The sequence below is a fragment of the Castanea sativa genome, chromosome 1 (assembly GCF_040712315.1).
Source record: "Castanea sativa cultivar Marrone di Chiusa Pesio chromosome 1, ASM4071231v1".
Lineage (NCBI taxonomy): Eukaryota > Viridiplantae > Streptophyta > Magnoliopsida > Fagales > Fagaceae > Castanea > Castanea sativa.
Genome location: NC_134013.1, coordinates 90940272 through 90951049, shown reverse-complemented (window position 1 = coordinate 90951049; position 10778 = coordinate 90940272). Strand labels below are relative to the sequence as shown.

Below are 10778 nucleotides of genomic sequence, written 5' to 3'. Positions count from 1 at the left end.
ACTGTCCCCACTTGCTCCTATTTACGAATTTAACAACCTCTACATCATGGAGGGGCTGAGTCCGATGAAACAGAGCATGAAGGTAGAACCGAGTTAATTACAAGGAGAGCGAGTGATTTAGGCACGTTCAGAGCCACGGTCGGTGATGGCTGGTGTTTGTTTGGTGCATTTTTTTAGCTTTGAAAATGTATGATTTGAGGTTTTACCTCCAAACTTCAAGGGTATATTTTACATTTGCGATCATGAGTGGGGCTTTCTTTGACACAATAATGAAAATATCAAATATGAAATTTAAAATAAGAAACTTTAAAGTATGAAATTTAATCTGACACAAGGATTAAACTACAAGTTTTTTTTTTTCCCCAAAAACATAAAACGAAAAACAAAAGAAAGAACGAAAATTTCTCATCATTAATTTATCTGATCTCTTGGCTTATATATATATTTGATAGAATCACTGGGCTTATATTTAGGTAAGCAGCAAAGCACATTTCTAATATCTTACTTTGCGGCTGTGAATGAAAATTTTGCTAATCTCAATACGTCAATGTCCTTACACCAAGTTGCTTTTATGATAAAAGTTATATCAGAGCCTACTTGGGATTAAATTACGACGGTAGCTAAAGAAAAAAAAAAGAGTATAATAAAACAAGTCTAGTATTTTATAATGGCAAGTTCAGTTTTTAATCGTAACAAATTAATCAACAATACAATGAAACAATTTCTCAAAAAAAAAAAAAAAAAAAACACACACACACACACACAAACAGTACAATATATTAATACAACGAAACAACGAGCAATAATCCAAATAATATTTATCAATACTCATAGGGTTTGAACCTATTGTTTTACACTTTTACGGTATATATAGTTTGAAAAAATGTAAGCACCAAGAAGATGAAAGCAACAACCGTAGAAGCAATTAGGGCTATAAACAAGCCGAGCTTTGTCAAGTAGTGAATGTTCAAGCTCGGCTTGACAAAAAAACAGAATGTTCAAGCTTAGTTTGAGCTTGATATGAGCCTACAAATAATGTTCAAGCTTGAGCTTGTTATAAAGTATAAAAGCTTGAGCTTGGCTTGGCTTGGTTTGGTTCATTAGTCAAGCCAAGCTCGAGCAATATATCAAGCCCTATCTCAAGCTCAATATCATGTTTTTGAGCTTGAGATCCAACACAAGTATATTATCAAGCCTATATCAAGTTTATTATCTAGCCTATTTGGTTTGGATGAGTGGTCTCAACTTATAATTAATTAAAGTTTTAAAAGAATATGAGTTTACTTGTCAAGTTCATATCAATTTTATTACCAAACTCATAAATAAGCCTAGGTTCAACTTGTTTTGTTACTTTTGTATCGAGTCTTGGTGTTCACGAGCTTGTTCATAAACAATATTTTTTATTTAGGCTTGGCTCGTTTATTAAACAAGCTTAAAACTAAAGTTTAAGCTTGGATTGTTTATAAACAAACAAACATGAACAAGCTTTTATCGAACCAATACTCCAAGGACTACTAAAATAATCACGTCTCAAAGTTGCTTGCCACCTATTCGAAGGTCTCTTATAGACCGCCTTCAATTCTTCGTAGACACGATTAAAATTGGAGTTCATGTCAACATATATCACATTTTCAACAAGACTGTTCACCAAATTTCTAGCTTCATTATTGTTGCCTAGCAAATTAAGCATGACCCCCTTTCGAACAAGTAAATTCACATCTTTGTTAGTGTTAATAAGGAAACCAAATAGGATAAAATAATCTGTAATGTATGCTTTACTAGAATAATAATATTGCTCCAAAGCCAAAAGGTTTCGGATAATAGTTTTGCTTGAATTGTCTAATGTTAAAGGTGGCATTCTCAAGGCTCCCTTTGTGAATTTTATATCTGATAAGCAACTGCTTGAATCCTTTTTAAACGCCAATCCCGCCTCATGCAATTGGGTTACAGAATGCAAATGTTTAACTACGACATTGTCTCTTTTTGGTATCTTTTTAGATGGAGGTAGCCAAAAGGTTCTAAGCAAATCAAGAAAGTGTTTCATTTTCAAATGGGGGACTACAACTTATGCCTTGAGTGTTGTAATAATCAAAGTAGTTAAATGTCATGACTTGAATTAAGGACCTGGAGTATGTTGGATGAGAGGCAAAGGCATGGTCAAATAGTTTCTCCAAAATAAAGAATGTAAGTTGATTTTCAAGTAAAATCAAGTCAAACCTTGGAGCATTCATCAACCATGTTTCTAAACATGCACCATTGTCTTCACTCGTCCAATCATTGAAGTAGTCTCTGCAGAACAACTCAAGAATAAAGATGGCATCCATTTTAATAATCTTTACAAAATGATCACTGTCAAGGTGGATGGTCTCAGCATAACAACATCGAATGCTTTCTTCATTCTCTTTTATAATTCTCACTAAATCCTCCAAGCTTATATCAAAATTCTCAACATGTTCAATGAAATACTTGAGGTATCTCAATTTGCGTTGTTTCATGGTATGCAATTTGTCATTGCCATCATGGTGAAAGGGCCCTATTGAAATAACCTGAGTAAGTGTAGTGTTCTTCCTTCAATTTGCGAAGATAATTAGGAACCCTATAAATGCATCTCAAGTGATAAGGTGGACTTTAAATGTTTTAACATTTCTTGAATTACATTTACCACGTGTATACATTGATGTTGAATTTCAATTGATGAACTTGCTCCCCTTCGAATTTTTGTCTTTGCTGACTTCATTTTTTCTATCTATAAAACTTCACTCTCTGATTTTCCTAATGACAAAACAACGTTCACTAGGATTATAAATATTAAATAGATAGTTCCCATTATATACTAGCTTTAGGTATCAAGCTTAGTTGTCCTTTGAATTTCATGCTAGGAAGTAAGAACCTCTTCTTGAATAAAAATTTAAAATAAAAGTAATCTTAACAATGCTCCTCAATGTTAAACATGATTACCACAGATCGTGGTCTACTAAGCAAGCATTTCTTATTGTACAATGTAACATGTACGGTTTGTGTGTGTTTGTGTTTCTTTATGTATAAAACTACAAAAATCTCCTTGAAGTTTATTGGAGCTTACATTTCGAATCTTTTAGTTTCAAAATATATACATAAAAGACTTTGGCGATATGCTATTGTACAGTTCATATGCTAATTTTGGTTGCTAGCTTGTAGAGAACTTCCACGATAATTAAAACAAGTGCTTCTCAAATCTCGAATCAATGTAGAATAGATTAGTGTTTTAAGAACAGCCGTTATGCACCTGTCATTTGTTCAACTTGCAAATTAAAGATGCTTTTATCATTAAGTTTCGTTTTGTCCCTTCGTTATTCAAGATTCGCTAATAAGACTGTAGTATGTGCCTCTTGAACTTTAGCTTTGGCTTGATCTTTGTTGTTATTCTGTTAAGAGTATCAATTAACAACATTTTTTTTATTAGAACAAGCACGTGTACACAAGGGAGAACTAGCCTACAGGGACATTAATTGAAACACACGGATCGTGTACGTCTTTTACAATGGAAAGTTCTGACAATAAACAACAAAAATAATACTAATAATTCATCAGGAAGCAATCAAACAAGAAGCCAAACTAGCTAGCACAATTAATTACTTCTGTAGAACCTGGATGACTGAGCATACAGTTTGTATGAAAGTGAGGACCAGAAGGATAATAGCAGCAATGGTAGAAGCAGTTCACCAACAATTGCTAAAATAATCCCGCTTCAGTGGTTTCTTCCACATGCGTACCAGGTTTCTTGGACGATTATGGAATTTTTTCAATTTCTTAAAGATAAGAATGTAATCATGGTTCATATCTTCCAATTTCATACCTTCGCAAATATCTTGAAAAAATGACAAGCCGTATTTGCAACGGACCATGATCACAATTTTCAAATGAAGAAGTAAATCCAGATCTTCTTGAGATTGGACAAGGGAAGACATCATGAGAAAGTAATTGGTCACGTATCCATTTCCCACATACCGGGTCTGCTCTAGTGCCAAAGCATTTCGCACAACAATTTCCGGAACATCTTCTAATTGTAGGCGTGGGATTTGCAACCGTCCAGTTTGGAAATCGAATTTAAAGTCAAATATGCATTCGCTTGAACTGGCCTCAATCTTGACTCCTGCCTCTTCCAGCTGGGTTGCAGTGTACAAAAGTTTAATCCCTTTCCTGCCTCTTTTTGGTAGTTGACGGGATGGAGGTAAGTAAAAGGTTCTAAGCAAATCGGTGAAGTGTTCTATTTCTATTTTCAGATCTGAGGGTTCTATGTTTAGAACGTTGAATTTCTGAAAAAAGCGAAAGGTACTTCGAATCAAACTGGGTGAGTTATTGGCATATTCACGGCGGAATAGTTCCTCTAAAAGAAAGAATGGAAGCTGATTTTCAAGTAATAACAGGTCTTTTTTTCCAAATTCACTATTCAGTATAATGAAATGACCCAATTCAATCCGCAAGAGACTATCAATAATATAATATGCATCCCGAACGAATAATTTATCTGTAACATAGTTAGGGTCATCAATTAGCCTCTTTATAATAATGGCGAATGTCGAACTCTTCCATTACACCTAGTTTCCGGCCATGTTTTTCAGCGTATTTAGATCTTAATTCTTCACGATAGCCACTTACTGTGTTGCAGTGATAAGGGCCAATTGAGATACTGCCTGGTGTGTACGCTTTTTCGTTCCATATGCGAATGCTAGCTGGAACCTTGTGGATAGGAGGAATGCTTCTGAACTTCTTTTGCCCTAATTCAGTTGCTATCAATGCATTATTTGTTGAAGCACCAACTAGTGGTTCAATTTCAACAATCGTTGATTCTGCCATCTACCAAGTTTGCTTTGGTTTAATTTCCTGCGTGACAAACACCACAACAGCCACTAGCATTAAAAATACTGCAGGATGACGCGCATGATCCATGGACATACTAACTTAATCGTCTCCGCTCTTTTTTTCTTTTTTTTCACAAACTCATTTCATAATTTTATTTATTTATTTATTATTATTAGTTAATCAAGAGAATGGAATGGAAATTTCAAGCATCATATCTTTATTAAATGGAAATATTAAGTCCTTAAATTTGTCCAATTAACTCTAATTTTCTTAGATCTCAGCAAAGAAAAAAAAAAAAAAAATCTAATTGTCTTAGATAACACTTGTGTGAGTGCTGACTAGATTAGTAATAGCACCAACAACACGTGTGGATGATTACACTCTAACAATCTTATCAATGCTCCTTACCGTTAAATATTATGAATGTCTACATGTTGTGGTCTACTCAGCAAACATTTATTATTATTATTTTTTATAAGAGCAAACAGTTTTTATTGTTTCACGTAACATGTTCACTTTTTTTTGGTGAGGAGGCGGAGGTGGGCGGATAAACTACAAATATTTCCTTGAAGTTTATTAACTTTTATTTATATATATATATATATATATATATATATATATATATATATATATTAAAAGTAAACCTACACTCGATATCATAAATAATATTTTTGTATAAATTTTCATTTTTTACCCTTTCTTTTTTATTTATTTTTTTAAAAAAGCACCGTGAGAATATTCTTGACTGGCTAAACTAGATGGCTGGCATTACCCATAAATGCCTGCAACTTGTGCCAGATCAAACCGATTCATACTTAGCCATGAAATGCCACCATTGCCCTGCCTTACGGCTGGGAATTGGAGAGTTTGTGATCCAAGCCTACTCGGCCAATCTTCTCAATTTATCATTTATGCATAAATGTAATAACTTTTGTTTTAGTCTTTGAATTCTTTTCTAGAGATACTTATGCTTCATTCTCAATCCAACTTATAATATATGTGCTGTATAGGTATAAACATTATCATTTTTTTTTTTTTGGACTTACAACAAGTAGTAAGAGTAGAGAGATTTGGAATTTCAAACACAACTTCCCCTTAAAATGAGAATTAAATAATGTTATTAAGGTAAACGTTATCAACTAGAGATGAGCTAGGCACATGCATTTTAAAATCATTACAAACAAATATATATATACATATAGAGAGAAAAGGAGAGAGAATAGCACCTTCTGCAACAATAACTTTGTTATGCCGACTTGAAATATGAAAGCACAACACAAGAGACTTTTCGTCACTTTGATAAATAAACTACAAATTTGTTGTGTCTCCAAACTATTCCATAAATGAATTATATAAGCAAGAAATTTGCTCCTTTAATTTTTTACATGTTCCTTTTTCTCTCTATATCTACCCTCTTTCTTGCTTTTTCTTTTTCTTTTTCTTTAGTCTTCAAAGATTCTAGTCATTCTTGCCTTTATCTTTTCCTTGTCTACAAATAAATATTCCAGTTGTAAGGTTGAATCATCCTTGCAGATCCTAATTAGCATGCACAAGTACATCCTAACATGCACAAGTACACTACACAAATTAGGTTTCCAACAATTAGGGAGCACTCCTTCATTTGAGTACAACCACACGTCTATAATGGGTTCGAATTTAAAATTTTCCTTTATGGGTTTATAACTTTATGTACTTGAGATAAAATATACTGAAAGTTTGAAAACCAAACAGGATTCATCCGGAGGTCATCGAATTAATTTTTTGTAATCTTATAACTAAATAATCAAGTAACATGCAATGCCCCTTTAAACCTCTTGTGATGTGCAATCACCTTATTGTCATTGTAGTTTTGCTAGGAACTTGAAATTTTGAGCGTCAAATTTTCAAATCTTGGGAAAATTTATTATGAAAATAATAATAATAATAATAATAATTTAAAAAAAAAAAAAACCTTACACTTGCAATAAAATGCTATACTGTTGAAATCTAAGAAATAATTAAAAAAAAAAGTAAAAAAAAAAAATGATAAGTTCACTTCATTCGTGTAGGTGAGATAATTGAACCTCAAATATCTCGTTTGGCTACAAGAGATTAATTTTACCAATAAAGCTAACCAGAGTAGTCCGCAAAAAGTCAAAGTTTAATGCTTAAGATTTTGTGTTAAAATACAATTATACATTTTATGCCTACATAGCTAGATAAATTAGCGAACCATAAGTATTATATAGTTATTAATGTATTATCAATTTGAGCTTTATCAAAAGCTGTAAAGTTTACGTTACATTTGCATGTCTGCAAAATAGAGGTGTATAAGTCATAAATAACTGCAAGAGCAAGAGAAAGAAAGAAGAAGGTATCTAACATAGCTAGTCCAAAAAGATCAAGCTTGTTTTCACTGCTAAATTAATTACATAAATGAAAAACTGCCACACAGACCTTTGAGCACCTTTAGTGTGACTGAAATGAAACTCTGCTGTACGATTCGGCCCCAAACAAAATAATAGATGGATTGTTTACAAAGAAAAGAACCTGTTTCTTTATCTGATCTTCAAAGTTGAAATACTTGTGTGAGAGGTTGGAGATCATAGCATCCACTGTAAGCCCCACCAAGATTTGCAATGAAGAGTACTGGTGTGTTTCATGCCTGCAATGCAAATCATGTGAAAGTAAAATAAAACAGCAAAATGTATATAGTGTAAAAAGGTTAGTAGTACTCGTCCTAAAAAGGACTTCCTCTCATCTGGAATACAAATAAAGAATGCCTATCTTTCAAGATAAAGCTAAGGAGTTTCAAGCAGAACGAAAAGCAGTAAGCTAGACATAGTTCTAGCTTAACGAAGCCTCGACGAATCAAGGAAAAATAAATCTAGAACCCATTAGAAATTTGGGACATTCTCAGAAAACCAGTCTAAAAAAAATACATATTTTTATTTTAAGAGCCTCTTTAGGATTTTTTACCGTTTTCTTTGAAAATAAAGAGTTACAAAAATATACTTAAATTTCTTACAACATCGTAAAAGACCAAATTACCCAAACAAAATAACTAAATTTAAATTTGAAAATAATCAACGACGGACAAAAAATATTTAACTGCATGCCCCTCCCTCTTGACATCTAAACATCCAGCTTCTCAAGAAAATTATGCAAGGATATTTATTCTACATCAAACACTTATCCCTAAACACCAATAAGATCTTCTATTGGTGCAAACACAAGAAAAATTGAAATAATACAAAATAAATTAAATAATAAAAATTACGAATAATATTTATTTGGAAGAAATTACACAGTACTGGACACTTTCTCCCTTTACCTTTCTCCTATGCATAGTTTTGCCATTCAAATACTCTTCTTTTTAAGAGGGCTTTGGATTAGATGTGTATTTAATTTTCATAGTGATTGTCCCATTTTATTAGAAAGAAATAATATATATATATATATATATATAAAACAGAAAAATCGAATAACATATGACTGTACCACAAGCAGCTTATACTGATTCCACGTCTTAACAAAACATGCAGAGAGAGACAAAAAGAGAGCAAGCTCTGGCAAAAACATAAATTCAGCAAAGCAGCAAAACAAATTTGTTGACTACAATTATCTGTCAAAAACATACTACCAAAAACAAATATATCAAAAACATTTACAATTATATTACAATAATCTGGCAAATTAAATAGGATAATACATAAAAAAAAAATATTTTAGCAATATTTTTATTTCATTTTGATCTTTAACAATTAAATTAAATTAAATTAATCCTTTGATTTTGATTTTTTTTTTCTCTATTACTTCCTTTTGATATCGGTGTGACATACGTGATACAACCTCTGTTAAAAGCCATTGTGTAATAATTAACTTATGTGACATAAATAGCAACTGATGAAGAACAAATGAGTAGAATAAATTGAATTTTAGCCTAAATTTAAAGTAAAAAGGGCTATTAAAAAAACTTAGGGGAAGTTCAATAAAGACTATTATTTTATCCTTGTGAAACTTCAAAACCCACATTTTCCAATGTGACACTTTAAACTCCACACTTTCATTATTGTGCTGAACACTTGAAAATTATGAAACACTTGAGAACGTGGGGCTTTGTTTGACATAATAACAAAAATATCAAATATGGGACTTAAAATGAGACGTTTAAAAGTATGAAATTTAATTTGACAGAAGGATTAAATTATAGGTTTTTTTTTTTGGTAAAATGCAAACTATACCCTTGAAATTTAGGGTATTCAGATTTTATACTTTAAAGTTTCAAAATTTAGATTTCATACCCTAACATTATTTTTTTTTATTATTATTATATACCTCTTTGTCAGTTTTTTTGCTAATGTGTCTGTTAAATGACACATCAGCATGCCACATGTGACAGTTGCTCTAGTTAAGGCATGTCACGTGGATTTAACAATTACAAATAATTAAATAACTTTTAAAAAATTAAAAATTAAAATAAATACTATAGAATATACAAAATTACAAATTAAAATAATATAAAATAAAATAATTTCTATAATTCTAGGCATTCCAAAATTTTCCAAGAAAATCAAAATTTGCTCTGGAAACAAAGATTCAATATATATATATATATATATTAAAAAAAAAACTCACATGAATAATTAGTACCATTGTATTCAGTATACATCGCTGTGTAAGATTGTTGAGGGGTGTATTGTTCCAATTAGCAGTGCTATGAATTGAAAACCAATTAGAATTAGAGAACCAAACTCATGCTTACTGAAGTAAGTTTGAAACTACAGCTAGCCTTGATGTAAATGTCGTGTTTTTGTTCTAATGAAATCTCCATGCACAAATTCATTCCCACATCACTTGAAATAACCAAACTCATGTTGAAGTGAAATCCAAACACCCAAATCCCAACTGTCACCACTTGCTCCTATTTGCGAATTTAACAACCTCTACATCATGGAGGGGCTGAGTCTGATGAAAGAGAGCATGAAGATCGAACCGAGTTATGTAGAGGGAGAGCGAGTGAGTTAGGCACATTCAGAGCCACGGTTAGTGATGGGCTGATGACTGGTTTTTGGTCATTTATTTGGTGTTTGGTGCATTTTTTAGCTTTGAAAAATGTATGATTTGAGGCTTTTTTTTTTTTTTTTTGGTTGAGAGACAGTTTTCATTTTCTGGGGGCAAGACTCAATTTGTTCATTTCATAAAATGTTGAAAAGATAAATGATTTAATTTATTTCTTTTAGGATTTATTTTAATGTTTTGAAAATTTAATTAATGATATGGAATAATTAATAACATGTGTCATGATTTAATAAGTGACAAGCTGATGTTTCACTTAATCATATCAACAAAAACATGACAGTGGAATTAATAATCAAAAAGACATATAATGTTAGTGTGTGAAATTCAAATTCTAAAACCTTAAGGTATTCTAAATACCTCCAAACTTTAAGAGTGTATTTTACATTTGGGATCATAAGTGGGGTTTTTTTTTACACAATAATGAAAAGATCAAATATGGGATTTAAAATAAGATGTCTAAAAGTATGAAATTTAATTTGATACAAGGGTGAAGCCTAAGCCCAAGTCCTTTATATGTATAAGGATTTAGTTCTTTAGTTTTTTTTATAATATATATGTGGTGTAGTTAACTAGGATTAGTTGAGTTAATCATGTGCAATGCACATGACATTTTTTCCACATGTTGGTTTATTAAAACAGTTTATAGCCTTAGGCTATAACTGATTTTGTAGCTCAACTTTGTCCAAGAAAAAAGAGTACAATAAAACAAGTATAGTAATTCATAATGGCAAGTTCAGTTTTTAATCATAATAACAAGTTAATTAACAATACAATGAAACAATTTCTCAAAAAAAAAAAAAAAAAAAAAAAAAACAAACAAACACAAACACAAATAGTACAATATATTAATACTCATAGGGCTTAAATCTATTGTT

General features: G+C 31.5%; 1 pseudogene; it reads right to left on the bottom strand.

Moving 5' to 3' along the window:
- Window positions 1–851: 851 nt before the first annotated feature.
- Window positions 852–2737, bottom strand: LOC142637143 (UPF0481 protein At3g47200-like; annotated as a pseudogene).
- Between the last annotated feature and the right edge of the window lie 8041 nt (window positions 2738–10778).